This window comes from Mirounga angustirostris, unplaced genomic scaffold, assembly GCF_029215605.1.
Source record: "Mirounga angustirostris isolate CCGP_5_RB_7025 unplaced genomic scaffold, mMirAng1.0.hap1 SCAF_13, whole genome shotgun sequence".
NCBI classification, from domain to species: Eukaryota; Metazoa; Chordata; class Mammalia; order Carnivora; family Phocidae; genus Mirounga; species Mirounga angustirostris.
Genome location: NW_026991721.1, coordinates 8,947,277 through 8,961,638, shown reverse-complemented (window position 1 = coordinate 8,961,638; position 14,362 = coordinate 8,947,277). Strand labels below are relative to the sequence as shown.

General features: G+C 48.0%; 1 long non-coding RNA gene and 9 other non-coding genes across 12 annotated transcripts; 1 reads left to right on the top strand and 9 right to left on the bottom strand.

Annotated features, from left to right (window-relative positions):
• Positions 1 to 5,997: 5,997 nt before the first annotated feature.
• LOC123857046 (uncharacterized) lies at positions 5,998 to 9,693 on the bottom strand. 3 transcript variants are annotated; one of them, XR_010406820.1, is made up of 13 exons: positions 9,550 to 9,690; positions 9,155 to 9,206; positions 8,802 to 8,885; positions 8,528 to 8,578; positions 8,152 to 8,186; positions 7,833 to 7,979; positions 7,669 to 7,747; positions 7,501 to 7,546; positions 7,282 to 7,318; positions 7,029 to 7,065; positions 6,559 to 6,652; positions 6,291 to 6,321; positions 5,998 to 6,110 (listed from the first exon to the last, which is right to left on the bottom strand). It is a non-coding gene; the product is annotated as an uncharacterized LOC123857046 (long non-coding RNA). The 3 variants fall into 3 exon arrangements; XR_010406819.1 differs by having other exon boundaries at positions 7,501 to 7,747; positions 9,550 to 9,693; XR_010406818.1 differs by lacking the exon at positions 7,669 to 7,747 and having other exon boundaries at positions 9,550 to 9,662.
• LOC123858107 (small nucleolar RNA SNORD22) lies at positions 6,393 to 6,517 on the bottom strand. The gene has a single exon (XR_006794065.1). It is a non-coding gene; the product is annotated as a small nucleolar RNA SNORD22 (small nucleolar RNA).
• LOC123858104 (small nucleolar RNA SNORD31) lies at positions 6,795 to 6,863 on the bottom strand. Its single transcript, XR_006794062.1, has one exon. It is a non-coding gene; the product is annotated as a small nucleolar RNA SNORD31 (small nucleolar RNA).
• Positions 7,144 to 7,213, bottom strand: LOC123858103 (small nucleolar RNA SNORD30). The gene has a single exon (XR_006794061.1). It is a non-coding gene; the product is annotated as a small nucleolar RNA SNORD30 (small nucleolar RNA).
• On the bottom strand, positions 7,391 to 7,457 carry LOC123858098 (small nucleolar RNA SNORD29). Its single transcript, XR_006794056.1, has one exon. It is a non-coding gene; the product is annotated as a small nucleolar RNA SNORD29 (small nucleolar RNA).
• On the bottom strand, positions 7,665 to 7,789 carry LOC123858108 (small nucleolar RNA SNORD22). Its single transcript, XR_006794066.1, has one exon. It is a non-coding gene; the product is annotated as a small nucleolar RNA SNORD22 (small nucleolar RNA).
• On the bottom strand, positions 8,255 to 8,329 carry LOC123858099 (small nucleolar RNA SNORD28). Its single transcript, XR_006794057.1, has one exon. It is a non-coding gene; the product is annotated as a small nucleolar RNA SNORD28 (small nucleolar RNA).
• On the bottom strand, positions 8,653 to 8,725 carry LOC123858100 (small nucleolar RNA SNORD27). Its single transcript, XR_006794058.1, has one exon. It is a non-coding gene; the product is annotated as a small nucleolar RNA SNORD27 (small nucleolar RNA).
• On the bottom strand, positions 9,010 to 9,084 carry LOC123858102 (small nucleolar RNA SNORD26). Its single transcript, XR_006794060.1, has one exon. It is a non-coding gene; the product is annotated as a small nucleolar RNA SNORD26 (small nucleolar RNA).
• A 3,221-nt stretch (positions 9,694 to 12,914) lies between the features above and the next one.
• Positions 12,915 to 13,099, top strand: LOC123858148 (U2 spliceosomal RNA). The gene has a single exon (XR_006794103.1). It is a non-coding gene; the product is annotated as a U2 spliceosomal RNA (small nuclear RNA).
• Positions 13,100 to 14,362: the final 1,263 nt, after the last annotated feature.

The window sequence follows — 14,362 nt, the reverse complement described above, 5'->3', positions numbered from 1 at the left end:
AGGTCTCCATAAGTAAACCCAGGGCCTCCAGGGAGGGGCTGAGTTAAGAGGGCGCGGCCAGCAGAACAGTGCCCCCAACCCAGAGGCCCAGGTCCTAATTCTCACAACCTCGCAATGTATTACCTCGCAGGGCAAAAAGTACTTTGCAGATATGGTTAAGTTAGGGTTTGGGGAAGGAGAGGTTATCCTCGATTATCTGGTGGTCCTTATCAGGGCTAGAGTGACGCAGGAGCCACCAGCGTCAGAGTGATGCGGCATGCAAAAGATGGATGAGCCATTGCTGGCTTTGAAGATGGAAGGGGGTCATCAGATGGATGTGGGTGGCCTTCTAGAAGCTGGAAAAGGCAAGGAAACTTTTTTTTTTAAGATTTTATTTATTTATTTGAGAGAGAAAGAATGAGACAGAGAGAGCATGAGAGGGGGGAGGGTCAGAGGGAGCAGCAGACTCCTGGCCAAGCAGAGAGTCTGATGCGGGACTGTCCTAGGACTCTAGGATCATGACCTGAGCCGAAGGCAGTCGCTTAACCAACTGAGCCACCCAGGCACCCAAGGAAACAGATTCTTCCTTAGAGCCTCCAGAACCGAATGCAGCCCTGCCAACACAGCTTGATTTTAGCCCAGTGAGACCCGTTTTGGACACCTGACTTCCAAGACTGCAAGATAAGAAGTTTTGTTTTAAGCCACTGAGTTTGTGGTAATTTGGTACAACGGCAGTAAAAACATACAGGGGCAAAAGCAAACCTTCATTTCTTTCAATCTCAACCTTCTCCAAATTCTGCAAGACCCAACCTTGGGCAGACCACAGCCCCCTAGCTGAGCAGCCTTCACCTTCTGCCCAGGCTACAGCCAAGGGGCCCAGACTGCAGATTTGGGGCCGGGGGTAGTTCCCTAGGTGGGGCTGCAGCAGCCCTGTTCCTCCTCTGAAGCCAAAGCAAGTGGGGAGTGGCTCCTTCACTCTCAGTCTGCTGTTATCCCTGCCTCTTCCTATCCAAGTACGGGACACTGATAGTGCAGGTGCCATAAAAACTTAGAATTAGGGGCGCCTGGGTGGCTCAGTTGGTTAAACGTCTGCCTTTGGCTCAGGTCATGATCTCAGGGTTGTGGGATCAAGCTCCCTGTCAGGCTCCCTGCTCAGTGGGGAGCCTGCTTCTCCCTCTCCCTCCCCCTACTTGTGCGCAATCTCTCTCTTTGTCAGATAAATAAATAAAATCTTAAAAAACAAAAACGTAGAATTACATTTGCTCCTGGGAGGCTATTTGTCCATTTGTTTATGCTTATTGAGCACACACTCTACAATGATAAAATCAGGCATGGCCCTTGCCTTCATGACGTTCATAGTCTACTGGGGAAAACCGGGAGAAGAATCCTGGGGTCCTCCAGGCAAGAGCTGGTGGGGATCCGGGCAGGGGTGGCTCTATGGCAGAGGTGGAGGGAAGTAGGGGAGTTCACAGAGAATCACTGGCTTTGATGACAGGAAAAGCGAGGCCCACATGAGGGGGTCCCGGAGGCCCTGTGTGCAGGCCCATGCCAGGGTTGGCCGGGGGAGCACTGCCCCTGACTTAAGGCTGGTTCCACCTGGCCCACTTTCCTGTGGCGACTCTGGGGTGGATTTGGGCAGCTCCTGGGCAAGAAGCACCAGCTCTCCTCTGGGCCACCAGTTTCACCCTGTCTGCTAATGTGTATCAGCCCCCTGGCTTTCTAGAAATTTGAATGTACACTTTCCGCTGAAAGGCTCTCATCCGGTGCCTGGGCTTTCTATGCCCCAGTGGCAGCTGATTCCCTGTCTCCAGCCTCACCGGTCAGTGGTGCCAGGCACCATTCCAAGTGCTTTATATGTTTTAACAACCTTAAGAGAGAAGTAGTCACTATCATCTTTCTTCTCTAACAGGTGGGGAAACTGAACCACAGCAGGTTAGGTGACTTTCTTAAAGTCACACAGCTGGTAAGTGGCAGGGATGCCAAACTCAACCACCTGGCCTTGGAACCCCCATTCCTAAAGTCTATGCCCTCCCACCTTTGCTGGGCTCTCTCCCTGGATGTCCGGGAGGCATTTCAGACTCACTCTATCCAAAATGGTTGTGTCCCCACTGAAACATCCTTCATGCTCCCTTCATCTCACTCCTACATTCGTCAGCTTGGCCTGTTGCTTCTACTCCAAAATACATTCTGAATGACTCCGTTTCCTTCCCTGGGCTGTTCCTCAGCCTCCACATCTCGCCACCTCCTCTTTCCCATCTTAGGTCAAATGTCGCCTCCTCTAAGATGCCTTCCCTGGCCACCTTCTCACCAAATCAGAGTCTTGTTCTCTGCCACCATTTCTCATAAATCTCAGGGTGTCTGCATTTAGCACTACTGGCATTTTGGGCTGAATAATTCACCGAGGAGTGGTAGAGAGGGAGTTGTGCATTGTAGGGTCTCCCCACTGGATGCCGTAGTATAGCACCCCCAAAGCTGTGACAATCAAAAACGTCTCCAGGGATTGCTAAGTGTGGTCTGGGGAGGGGAGGCAAAATCACCCCTGGTTGAAAACCACAGTGCAATTTCAAATATCTTATGTATTGGCTGTCTTACTTTCCCTTTCCCTCTTCCTGTAGAAAATAACCAGACAGCAGTCAACAAAGGCAAGAGCAAGGCCATGGCTCTTCTGAGGAGTACACTGCGAGGTTCGGGACAGAGCAGCCTGTCAGTGGGTGGGGAGATAGGGGATTGGGTGTAGCAGACCTGAGCAGATCAGGGAATCAAAGGTCTCAGTGTCCAGTTGGGTTTCAGGTAAGTAGGTCAAGGGGTGAGCAGATGCCCCTGAAGCTCAGGGGAGAGGTCTGAGGCATTGGGAACAGGGGGAGCCAGGCCTCAATCATTCCAGCACTCTCCATTTCTCCACGTTGTCTGTTATTTCTTTCATCTTTTAGCCAAAGTAGCCATCGACTTGGACCTGAATTTGAATTCATTTGCCCAACGGTGAAAATAGTGCTCCTGGAAGGTTTCATTGTCAACCAGACTCTTCTGCTAAATATTGCCTGGCTCCTGTGCCGGCTTAGACCCAGCTTTGGTTCCATCACCTGCTTGCTAAACTTCCCTAGGCTGGATTAGATCAGCAGTGTCCTGGAGACTCCCAGAGAAAACAGCCTGGCCTAATGGTTAAGCACCTAGGACTAAATTTAACTATTGACCACCCCCTTCCCCTGCTCTTCTAGCTCTGTGATAGCAGGCAAGTTCCTTGTCTCCTTATGGGGTCCCTCCTCCAGCCGAGGATACTTGTGGCACCTACCTCCCGTGGTTAGTCGGGGGAGAGGTCCTGCACGTAGGGGTTGGTCTAAAAGCCCCACACTTGCTTGTAGTTGTCAGTCTCAGTTCCACCTGACCTCTTTGTGGCTTTAACACAATTCATCTGGTATTTCCAGATTAGCACTCTGCCGATTGTCCCACTGCTTGCGGAACCTCATTGTGGGTTTCTAGTGCTCCTCCCCACGTTCTCCCCCCCCCCCCCCCCACTGCTTTAAAACTGGTCCTCCTTCAGGGTACTTGCATGTTTTTTTCTTATGCAACCCATTTTCATAGCTGAATTACCGTTATTGACAGCTCTCAGATCTGCATAGTTACCATTTAATGAGCAAAAAATCCATTTTTTAAAAGATTTTGAGGTGGGGGGGGAGAGGGAGAGAGAGAAAGTGTGAGAGCGAGCTCGCACAAGCAGGAGGAGGGGCAGAGGGAGAAGCAGGCTCCCCGTTGAGCAGGGAGCCAAATTGGGGCTCAATTCCAGGACTCTGGGAGCATGATCTGAGCTGAAGGCAGATGCTTAACTGAGCCTCCCAAGCACCCAAAAGCATGTTCTTTAAGTTGCCTTATAGTTTTTTAAAATGATTTTATTTTTTAAAAAAGATTTTATTTGAGGCTGCAGGCGGGGAGGTAGAGGGTGAGGGAGAGTCTCAAGCAGACTCCATGCAGAGCGCACAGCCCAGAGCCCCAAGCAGGGCAGATCCCAGGATCCCAAGACCAGGACCCAAGCCAAAACCAAGAGCCGGACACTCAACCGACTGAGCCTCCCAGGAGCCCGTAAGTTACCCTATAGTTCTGACATAATATGCATACTTTAAATTTTACATATGGATGGGAATCCCATTTTGAGCAACAGAAGGATGTTCACTATAAAAACTACTTATGTCAGGGCACCTGGGTGGCTCAGTCGTTAAGCATCTGCTTTCAGCTCAGTTCATGATCCCAGGGTCCTGGGATAGAGCCCTCTATTGGGCTCCCTGCTCCACGGGAAGCCTGCTTCTCCCTCTCCCACTCCCCTTGCTTGTGTTCCCTCTCGCGTTGTGTCTGTGTCAAATAAATAAAATCTTAAAAAAACCAAACCTACTTATGTCAACCAGAATTGCCTGGTGGGATGGGGATGGGGATAAGTTATTCACTAAGTGTGAAGATTTGAGCCTCCAGGTGAGGCAACTGTTTAACTGCTCTAAAGATTAAGCATTGATCTATGCACACAAAGGTCACCCCAGACAGTGCTTCTACTTTGACTTCCTTTACTGTCCTTCATCCCCAAAGCCAGCTTGCCTAGGGACAATTAAAAAGCAAGGTTTGGGGGCACCTGGTGGCTCAGTCAGGTCTTGGGGTCCTGGGATCCAGCTTCTGTTGGGCTCTATGCCCAGTGGGGAATCTGCTTGGATTCTCTCCCCCTCCTGCCCCGCACACTTAAAATGTATCTCTAAAAAATAAAAAGCATTGAAATTACCAGGTTTGTAAGATCTTTTTTTTTAAAAGATTTTATTTATTTATTTGAGAGAGAGAGAGCGAGCGAGAGCAGGAACACAAGCAGGGGGAATGGGAGAGGGAGAAGCAGGCTTCTTGCCGAGCAGGGAGCCCGATGTGGGACTCGATCCCAGGACCCTGGGATCATGACCTGAGCTGAAGGCAAACGCTTAATGACTGAGCCACGCAGACGCCTAAGTTTGTAAGATCTTAATGATCTTAACTCCATTGCCTAAATTTATGTCCAGATACAATGGCACAAGGAGACAGATGGATATTCATTGCAAATCACATTCATGTAGGTGTTCACAGAGCACCCCTAACTGATGTCCTAAGTGAGTAAGTTCTACTTTCCCACTGAGAGAACGGAAGGAGGGAAGCCTGGATGGCTCAGTTAAGCACTTGCCTTAGACTCAGGTAATGATCCCAGGGTTCTGGGATCTAGCTCCCTGCTCAGCAGGGATTCTGCTTCTCCCACTCCCTCTGCCCCTCTCCTGGGCTGTGCTTTCTCTCTCATATAAAATCTTAAAAAAAAAAGGAAGGCAGACAAACACAAGCAGGGTCATTCCAATCAAAGTATATTTACACCAACAGCATAAACTGACCATGATTAGCCAAGGTAGGCCTTTTAGCAGTTGACTTCTAAGTAGGCTCCATGCCCAGTGTGAAGCCCAATGCAGGGCTGGAACTGATGACCCTGAGACATCAAGTTGGATGCCTACCTGACTGAACTACCTAGGGGCCCCCAGCAGTGACTTTTGAGCTTAGAGTTCCTGAATGAGTCACCTCCATGAAAGCGCAGACCATTCCAGAAAAAGAATGTAGAGACCCAGAGGTTCACTATAGGAACAGAAACTCAAGGGCTGTAGGCCTGATTCTACAGAAAAAGCAGACTCCACAGAAACCATGTTGAAGTTTCATGGGCAGAAAAGGGCAGTGAAACACCAAAATCAGACAGCCACTTTTTTTGAGTCTAAGGGACCCTTGATGGTCATACTCCAGCCTCCTAGTGCCTCAGCCAAGCCTGCTAAAGTTATCACCCAAACCCCAGCAGACATTTCACACAGTGAGGCACATGGCAGGTGGTGGTGAACCTTAGGAGATCTACTGAGGCTCCTTGAACACTGCTTCCCCGAGCTGGACAGCAGTAGGCAACCTGCCACACTAAATAGAACAATGCTGACAAGGGCAAATTCCCCAGGATTATTTCCTTCTGCCCACCTAGACACTCAAACACATAAACAATGAAGGTTAAACTTTTATTTAGAAAGGCTAAAACAATTGTATGCTAATTTCCACAGCTAGGTTGTACAAAAAATGACCTGAAGACTTCCTTTTGGTATCCCTGAAGTGGATTCCTGTACAGGAAAGAAAGGAAAAAAAAGTGAGCCTCCTTATTAGGTAAGAATGTATTATGTTGAGTTTATAAGGGGCTATCCTTTAAACTAGTTCACGTTAAAAAGCTTGTTTCCAGGTATACTTTTCTGTTTATCTTAGTCTATTAGATATTAAACACCAATATTTGAACAGATGCATACCTGTGATATGGGCCTTGTTCTTTTTTCACACCTGGAACACAAATATACAATCGACTTCAGCAAGTGATTTATTCCCTTTCCCATATTTAGAAATCCCTTATGATCCCTCAGACAGTTCCTTCTGGAACAAGCTTCCTCTTTTCCCCCAGCCAGCCCCAGTGGGTTCACCTTTACAGGCTCTGGAACTAGGACAGGAGGTAAGACATGTGACTGTTTCTTCACTGGGAGTTCTAGTTTGGGCTACCCTGCACCACCTAGATTTACTCACCTCTGACTTCAGACTGGAGCTAAGCAGAAAAACGGCTGAGGGTTCCTGCAGAAGATTGAGAACTAAGCCTCTCAAACATCTCCGGTCCCTATTGCTGAGAGCAAAGGCACATCTGTAAAGGCTTTGTAGGTTTCAGAATGCCTATTTTACAGTAACCACCAGGTAGTCCACAGAACTTCCTATTGGCTTGAAGCCAGTTGATAAACTACTGTTGTCACTTCGTTCCAAGGCAAGCTCACAGCTCAGAAAATACCTTTCAGTCACAATGATCAGACTGGGGCGGTATTGAATTCATCACTGGTGAGGGGGAGCTTGTTGTAGGTGGTTCAGAATGGCCACAGACAAGACTCTGGAGTGAGCCAGTAAGGTCTTCTTACAGCTACCCAGACAAGTGCCACCCAACACCCCCCCCCCAAAAACACCCGGAGAATTCTATATAGCAGCTAAGTGATGTTACAAAGGCATTTTACCTCAAATCATTCTTGGGCTCCACACAAGGCACTGGACCTGAAACGATTAAGAACAGAGTCAGTAATGCTTACGTCCAACAATAAAAGTTGTTCTTGCTTAAACTATCATTCCTAGAAAAATCAGATTTCCGAGTCTCAACAGCAAGTTATCAGCCGAACGAGATTCCATGTAAGTCATCATGCATTTATACCCTCGAAAGGGTATTTTTTTCTACCCAATATGCTCCATGAACCACGTACGGAAACAACTCACCTTTGCGCAAACAAGCAGGTTAATGGGTTAACAGCACCTAGAGAAAAAGAAAAACGTAGGTGGATAAAAAGCCCTTCTACATAGCATCCCTCCACTCCTGCCTTCTCCAGTTTCTCAGGTGTTCACTTATTTTCATTGTGTAGGTCATAGTGAGCTAGTTTGATTCATCATGGAAACTGCCTATTTGGTGGCATGAGCCACAGACATTAATCCACTAACCTGTTAACTCTGGAGGCTTTTGGGCAGCACACAGAACAAGCTGCTCCTGAAAGAGAAGATTACATAATTAAGTGAAGGATCTAAAACAGCCACATCCATTCCAACTATGATTAATGGATTTAAACTAAGAAAAGCCAAGCAGATGCTACTGACAGGCATACACTGTACCTCAGACAGTTCCTTACGAACAAATTCTCATCCTTTCTCCCAGTTAGCCCCAGTGGGTTCACCATTACTGGCTCTGGGGCTGGAACAGGGTAAGACAGGATGCTTGCTTTCCTCACTGGCACAGACTCTGGCAAGCCACAACCACTAAGGTTACAAGTACTCACCATCCTTAACGCTCTCCGAAAGCTCAACCCTGGGCAGAATCATCAATGAACATCTACAAGAAATTGATCAAGAGACGCCTGGCTGGCTCAGTTGGTGGAGCATTCGACTCGAGGTCATGAGTTTGAGCCCCACGTTGGGCATGGAGCCTATGTAAAATAAAAATAAAAAAAATAAAACTGCTCAGAAGAAACAGATCAAGAACCAGAAACCTATATGGGTCAATGAAATGTCTGGACACAACAAAACACCCACAATGAAATCATCCTTTGGATAACAAATTCACACATATGCTAATCAGTATTAGGAGAAGCTACTTACTTTAAGATAGAGGAATGTGTCACCATCAGGACAACCTGCAAAAGGGGAACAAATGGTTATCTGAAAATATAAAACGGAATAAAGTTTCTTCATTAACAGAAACTGCCATCAGAACTCTAACATGCTATTAATTGTCGCACCTCACAGAGGATCAGCATATCTATTCAAATCATCTGACAGTTGACGTATGGGTGAGGGGGAGCACACCCTCGCAAGAACTGTACTGTTAGGCTGCTCTCTCCCTCCACAGCAAAGTCATTACAAGAGAACAAGCTGGAAGGAGCAAAAAGGCAATGCTGCTCCACTGGCCATTTGCTCTCCTGGTTGTAGGCAAAACCGGACAACACTCCAATCCCCCATCTGAACAATTCATTACCTGTATTCACCCTGGGAGGCAGGTGGATTCCTCAGGCCTAGTGATGAGATGCTGAAACAGAAAAGGAAGGCGTTATGTATGTACCTAAGAATCATCACTCATAGACCCTTGAGTACTCTTGGCCCACTTCTCAGTAGGAAGATGGCATCACTTTAAGTTCAGCCATATGCTTGTCTTTTTTTATGTTCATCACGGAGTGGTCAGCACAATTTGAACAAGAACCCCACCTAGACACTGTGCCCACCCACACCTGCGGAAATCACGGCCTACCCACCTGGAGCATTACCGTAATGCCTAGGCTGCACGACAGGTCTTGTCCCATCCTCCAGCCTGTAAGGTCTTTCGAGCTGAACCACATCTGGAAAAAAAAAACAAACAAAAACGAGGCGCACCCCTCACTTAGTTCCGCACCTTGCAGTCTGTCTCACGTCTGTGCCCTCACACCTCCGCGCTAAAACCCCAAGCGTTTGCTGCGGGATGGTGCTACTCAGAATCTTTATGTTTTCTCCACTATCCATCAGAAAGAGAGAGTTCAATTTTAGGTATCATCCCCGCAGCACATCCCACTGGACGCGCGTAAACTCCGCAACGGAGGAACAGTGGTAACGGACGGCCGTAAACACTCACCCTAACAAGTCGGCTCCTCTCCATTCGTCAGCGTTCCAAGTGCGCCCGAACCCTGCAGACGAGAGGACAGTAAATCAACATTCGTGATTTCACAATCGCTGTTTCCGGAGCTACGACTGTGCTGGACTTCGGCTATGCAAGGCCCGTCTCCTCAGAGAGTCTTATCCTCACGGAACTCAGTACAGGTCTGTGAAAAGGTCCTCATCACAGAGAGGGCCGCCGCTACGGCCCGCCATCGCCATTTTGTCCTTCACAAAGCTGCGCTGCTGCTTCGTGGATTCAAGGCTATGGCCGAGATCTTACCCTCCCCCGCCAACCAGTAAGTGCAACCTAAATGCTCAGGCGTGCTACGCTCACTTGGTTTAAGAAAATTAAACAAAGAAGGTTCTACTCACCGAACGCCGCGGAAAAATGAGACCGAAGGCCTGTAGCGACATACTTAAATACCACCTCGCAGAGGCCCACGGGATTTGGGGGTGGGACTATGGCGGGCGCAGGCGCATAAGGAGAGGGCGCGCGAGCCCGGGGAGTTGTGGGTAAAGAATTCCAGGGGAGGGGGGAGTGCCGTTGGCGCCTTCAGGAGCTGGGGCGCGAAAAAGACGCGCCTGCGCTTTAGGGAAGCGCGCGGGCGCTCCTGTCTGGCGGCGGGGGGTCTGTACCCCAGGCTTTCTCTGGGGCGAGAGCGCGGAGGCCTTGGCTTCGCACCGGTGGTGGGCGACCCTCTGCCTCCGTCACCGCTGCCTGCCCCACACCCTTCCCTGAGCACTGCCCTTACTTACATACACACCCTAAACCGGTGTGCAGGCTCCGCCTCCACGGATCCCGGACCTCCTGCAGCCTCGACCCGTGTCATCTCGGTCCCACGCCTGCCGCCCAGGCGCATTCCAGGACTGGTGCGCAGGGTCCCTGCTTAGCGGGCGGCTTGGGGGAGGTCCTTTGCATGGAGCCATTTCGGGAAAGTGAATCAGGCCGTAAGTGCTCTGCTTGAGTCTTCTGACAGGGTCTGATTTTTCCTGAGCGGCCACCTATGACCTGCTTGTCTAGTCCGCTGTCGCTAGGAGCTTGGCTTGTAGTTGGGCTAATATTCGCTATCATTGGAAGCACTGTTTTAAGCACACTACACGAATTGATTAGTTCTCCCAAATCCCTAGATAGCCCATTTTATAGATAAGGGACCCTAGGTGTAAAGAGTTCCTACAGAGCTGCCTGCATCTCCCACCTGATCGTCAAGGTGGTTCCAGTCACCTCTAAACCGTTAAGACCAATTGGCTTGGTTCATCAGTAGTTTGCGGTAAGCACCTAGTGTACTTGCAGGTTTTAGAAACATTGCCTAAGCTCTGACTATGGGCTCCGCTGTATGACCTCACCTAATACTGCAACCCGGGGAGGAAGGTATTAAGGTAATGTTACAGATGAGGAGACTGAGGTCTAGGGAGGTTAAGTAACTTGCTGGGTATTATCCATTTAAGAGATATCAGAGGCAAGCAGTCTGCAAATCCAGGCAGTCAGATTCCATGCCCGCACTTCTGACCACTATGCTTTACTGCTCTCATCTCACAGTTCCTGCTCAAGGTAGTCAGGCAGCAGGCAAATGCACAGGAAACAAATGGAATGATCCCTGGGTCCTGTTTCTCAGTCTTTTTTTCATTATCGTCTCCTCCTCACTAGGAGCCTTAAAAAGACATTTCCCCCTCCAATCCCACTCATGAAATTTTAATACCACTGATATACTGCATCTCTGCTTATGTACGATGGCCCTTTGGTGGGCCATAAACCTCTTTAATATCTAAGATTTTTCTGCCCCTCCCCCTGCCAAACCGATTCTCACTCTTTCAGGGGCAATGTTGTCCCTGTGTGTGTCCCAGGGTAACATAACAAGTATTCACAACGAGAGAATTCCAGTTTGAATACATTTAGGGACAAATAAATTTATTTACTCAGCAAATATTAATTGCTTGTTCAAATACATGATTGAAAAGTTGTAACAAGGGGCGCCTGGGTGGCTCAGTCGTTAAGTGTCTGCCTTCGGCTCAGGTCATGATCCCAGAGTCCTGGGATTGAGCCCCACATCGGGCTCCCTGCTCCGCAGGAAGCCTGCTTCTCCCTCTCCCACTCCCCCTGCTTGTGTTCCCTCTCTAGCTGTGTCTCTCTCTGTCAAATAAATAAATAAAATATTTAAAAAAAAATTGAGCACAGGCTTGGAGCTGGAACAGAAAGGAAGTGTATGGATGTTTCCAAAAGTTGGAAAGAGGCAAGTTATTGTTTGGTGTCCTTTTGATGTTGTAAACTGGGCCAACACACCCTGGGGGTTATCTGATTTTCTAGGGAGTGTGCACTTTTGTTGGACTTCCTATTTGCTCTTGATTTGGTTATTTTATAATTCTTTGATATCCTTGTGTGACATTAGCCAGTTTTATATCTACCTATGAACAAATTAATTCATATCAGCATTCTTGACGGATGGACTCTAAAATACTCCTTTCCTAGAATTTTCTTTTGAACAAGTCTTAAATCTTATTTTTTCTCTCATTAGTATGTTGCATAAAATCTTTTTTAAAAAAGGTTTTATTTATTCATTAGACAGAGCTTGCGCGCGCAGGGGAGCAGCAGAGAGAGAGGGAGAAGCAGGCTCTCCACTGATCAGGGAGCCTGATCCAGGGCTCCATCCCAGGACCCCGAGATTATGACCTGAGCTGAAGGCAGATGCTTAACCAACTGAGCCACCCAGGCACTCCTTTCCTGTGGTTTTTACAACAAATTTAATCTGGCTCCCTGGCTCTGGTTTCCTCCCTTTTAATCAATCCATTCTCTACCTTGTAGCAGAGAGATCTTTCTAAATAAAACATTTGTGGTCAAGTCTCACTTCTCAGGGGTACCTGGGTGGCTCAGTCGTTGGGCGTCTGCCTTCAGCTCAGATCATGATCCCAGGGTCCTGGGATCGAGCCCTGCATCGGGCTCCCTGTTCGGCAGGAAGCCTGCGTCTCCCTCTCCCCCTGCTTGTGTTCCCTCTCTGGCTGTGTCTCTCTCTGTCAAATAAATAAAATCTTAAAAAAAAAAGAAAAAAGTTAAAAAAAAAAAAAGTCTCACTTCTCAGCTCATAATCCTTCAGTGCCCTTCCATAGTCTTTAGGCTAAAGACCAGACCATCAATATAGCCATCAAAACCCCTGCTTTCCTTGGCAATTTTTTTTTTTTTAACCACTTCTCCCTCCCCAAGCCTGATCTACCCTGCCTCCCATTTTAACTCTTTTAGGTTCATGCCTGTGTAAATCATCACTGTATCCTTGTTGCCTGGCAGAATGCAAGACACTAAGAAGGATTCAATATATATTAGTTTATCTCCATAAATTTGGAATGACCTTTTTCCAGCCTCAATTCATTGCCCTACATATGGTATGAGCGCCTTGCTTAGAGGTCTGGCAAGTTTCCTCAGGGAGCAACCCTGCCCCCACGTGGCTGCAAGAGGCACTGCCTCCCTTAAGGGTGGAGGAGGATATGCAGATTACCATTGTTTTGCCAGGAATTGGGAGACCTGCCAGTAACCTTGGTGGAGAAACCCAATTTGATATCCCAATTTGTTATCCCAATTTGATAACAGAATTATCTGGATTGTGGTAAAGTGTGACATTGGAAGGATTAGCCTGGTCTCAGGGGAGACGAGGATGATGAAGAGTATAAGGACAGGCTCACATGCTTTATTTGTAGACCAGAGGGAGGAAGGTTTGGGACAGAAGGCACGATGGGGAGTTGATACAGGTAGTATCGCTTCTCGGCCTTTTGGCTAAGATCAAGTGTGGTATCTGTTCTTATCAGTTTAACATCTGATACGTCCTCTATCCCAGGACAATGTATTCCATTGATTTTTGGAGTGGGAGCTGGAATAGGAGCTTGCTTTGTGTACTCCATGCATCGTTTCCCTGGTCCCTGGGTGTTTAATGGGGTTGATATACTTGGAGTTAGAGTAATCCCACATCAGGCCTTTGGCCTGGGAAAAAGAGCTATCACAGTGGTAAAGACAAAGTAGAAGTCTCTGAAACTGACCCGTCCCCATTCCAGGGATGTCCTTTCTTCCCATTCTCTCCTTAACCCATTGCACTCTAGCTCCTGTACCCTCCCCTCCACGAGGCCACTACTGACCTCATTCACTTAATCCCAGAAGATAGTTCCATCTCTTTTTTTAAGATTTTATTTATTTATTTGAGGGACACCTGGGTGGTTCAGTCGTGAAGCGTCTGCCTTCCGCTCACGTCATGATCCCAGGGTCCTGGGATTGAGCCCTGCCTCAGGCTCTCTGCTCAGCGGAAAGCCTGCTTCTCCCTCTGCCTGCTGTTCCCCCTGCTTGTGCTCTCTCTCTCTCTGTCTCTCTCTTCCTCTCTGACAAATAAATAAATAAAATCTTTTTAAAAAGATAAGATTTTATTCATTTATTTGAGAGAGAGAGAAAGTGAGAGACAGAGCATGAGCGGAGGGGAGGGGCACAGCCCCCCCCCCTTTTAAAGTAATCTCCACACCCAACGTGGGGCTGGAACTCACAACCCCAAGATCAGGAGTAGCACAGTCCACCACTGAAGCAGCCATGTGCCCCAATACTTCCATCTTTCTTGACCTCTCAGTAGCATTTGACACTGTTGACCTGCCCTTCTTCCTGAAGTGTTCTCAACCCTTGCTTTCTGGGACCCTGCCCTCTCCTGGGTCTCCTCTTGCTTCTTGGCTATTTTCACTATCTATCCCTACACATTCTTCAGGGCTCTGCCCCAGGTCCACTTGTTTTCTCATTCACTATGCTCTGCCTAGACCAACTTACCCATCATCTTGGCCTCATTTACCATATATATGCTGCCATGTCCCCAACATCATCTCAACCCACGATCTTCTGAACTGCACACCTTGTATCTAATGGTCTGCCAGACATCTTCATTGGGATTGCCCATAAACAGCTCCACTTGTCCAAAACTGAATTCGTCGTCTCTTCCTACAAATCTGTTCCTTCTCCAGTGTGCCCTCTCTTGCTCAATTGTCTAAGCCAGAGTGTGATCATTATCTCCAGAGCTGATGCACTGTAAATGCTCTCCAGCCAAAGACTGCCAGGAACATATTTGTATTGGAGCAACTTGGGTTTATTACTTGTTACAGTGAGGAAGAACCCACACCAGGGGAAACCGCAGGGTGTCTCAGTAGGAGGGTGTTAGAAAGAACTTATTGTAGGATC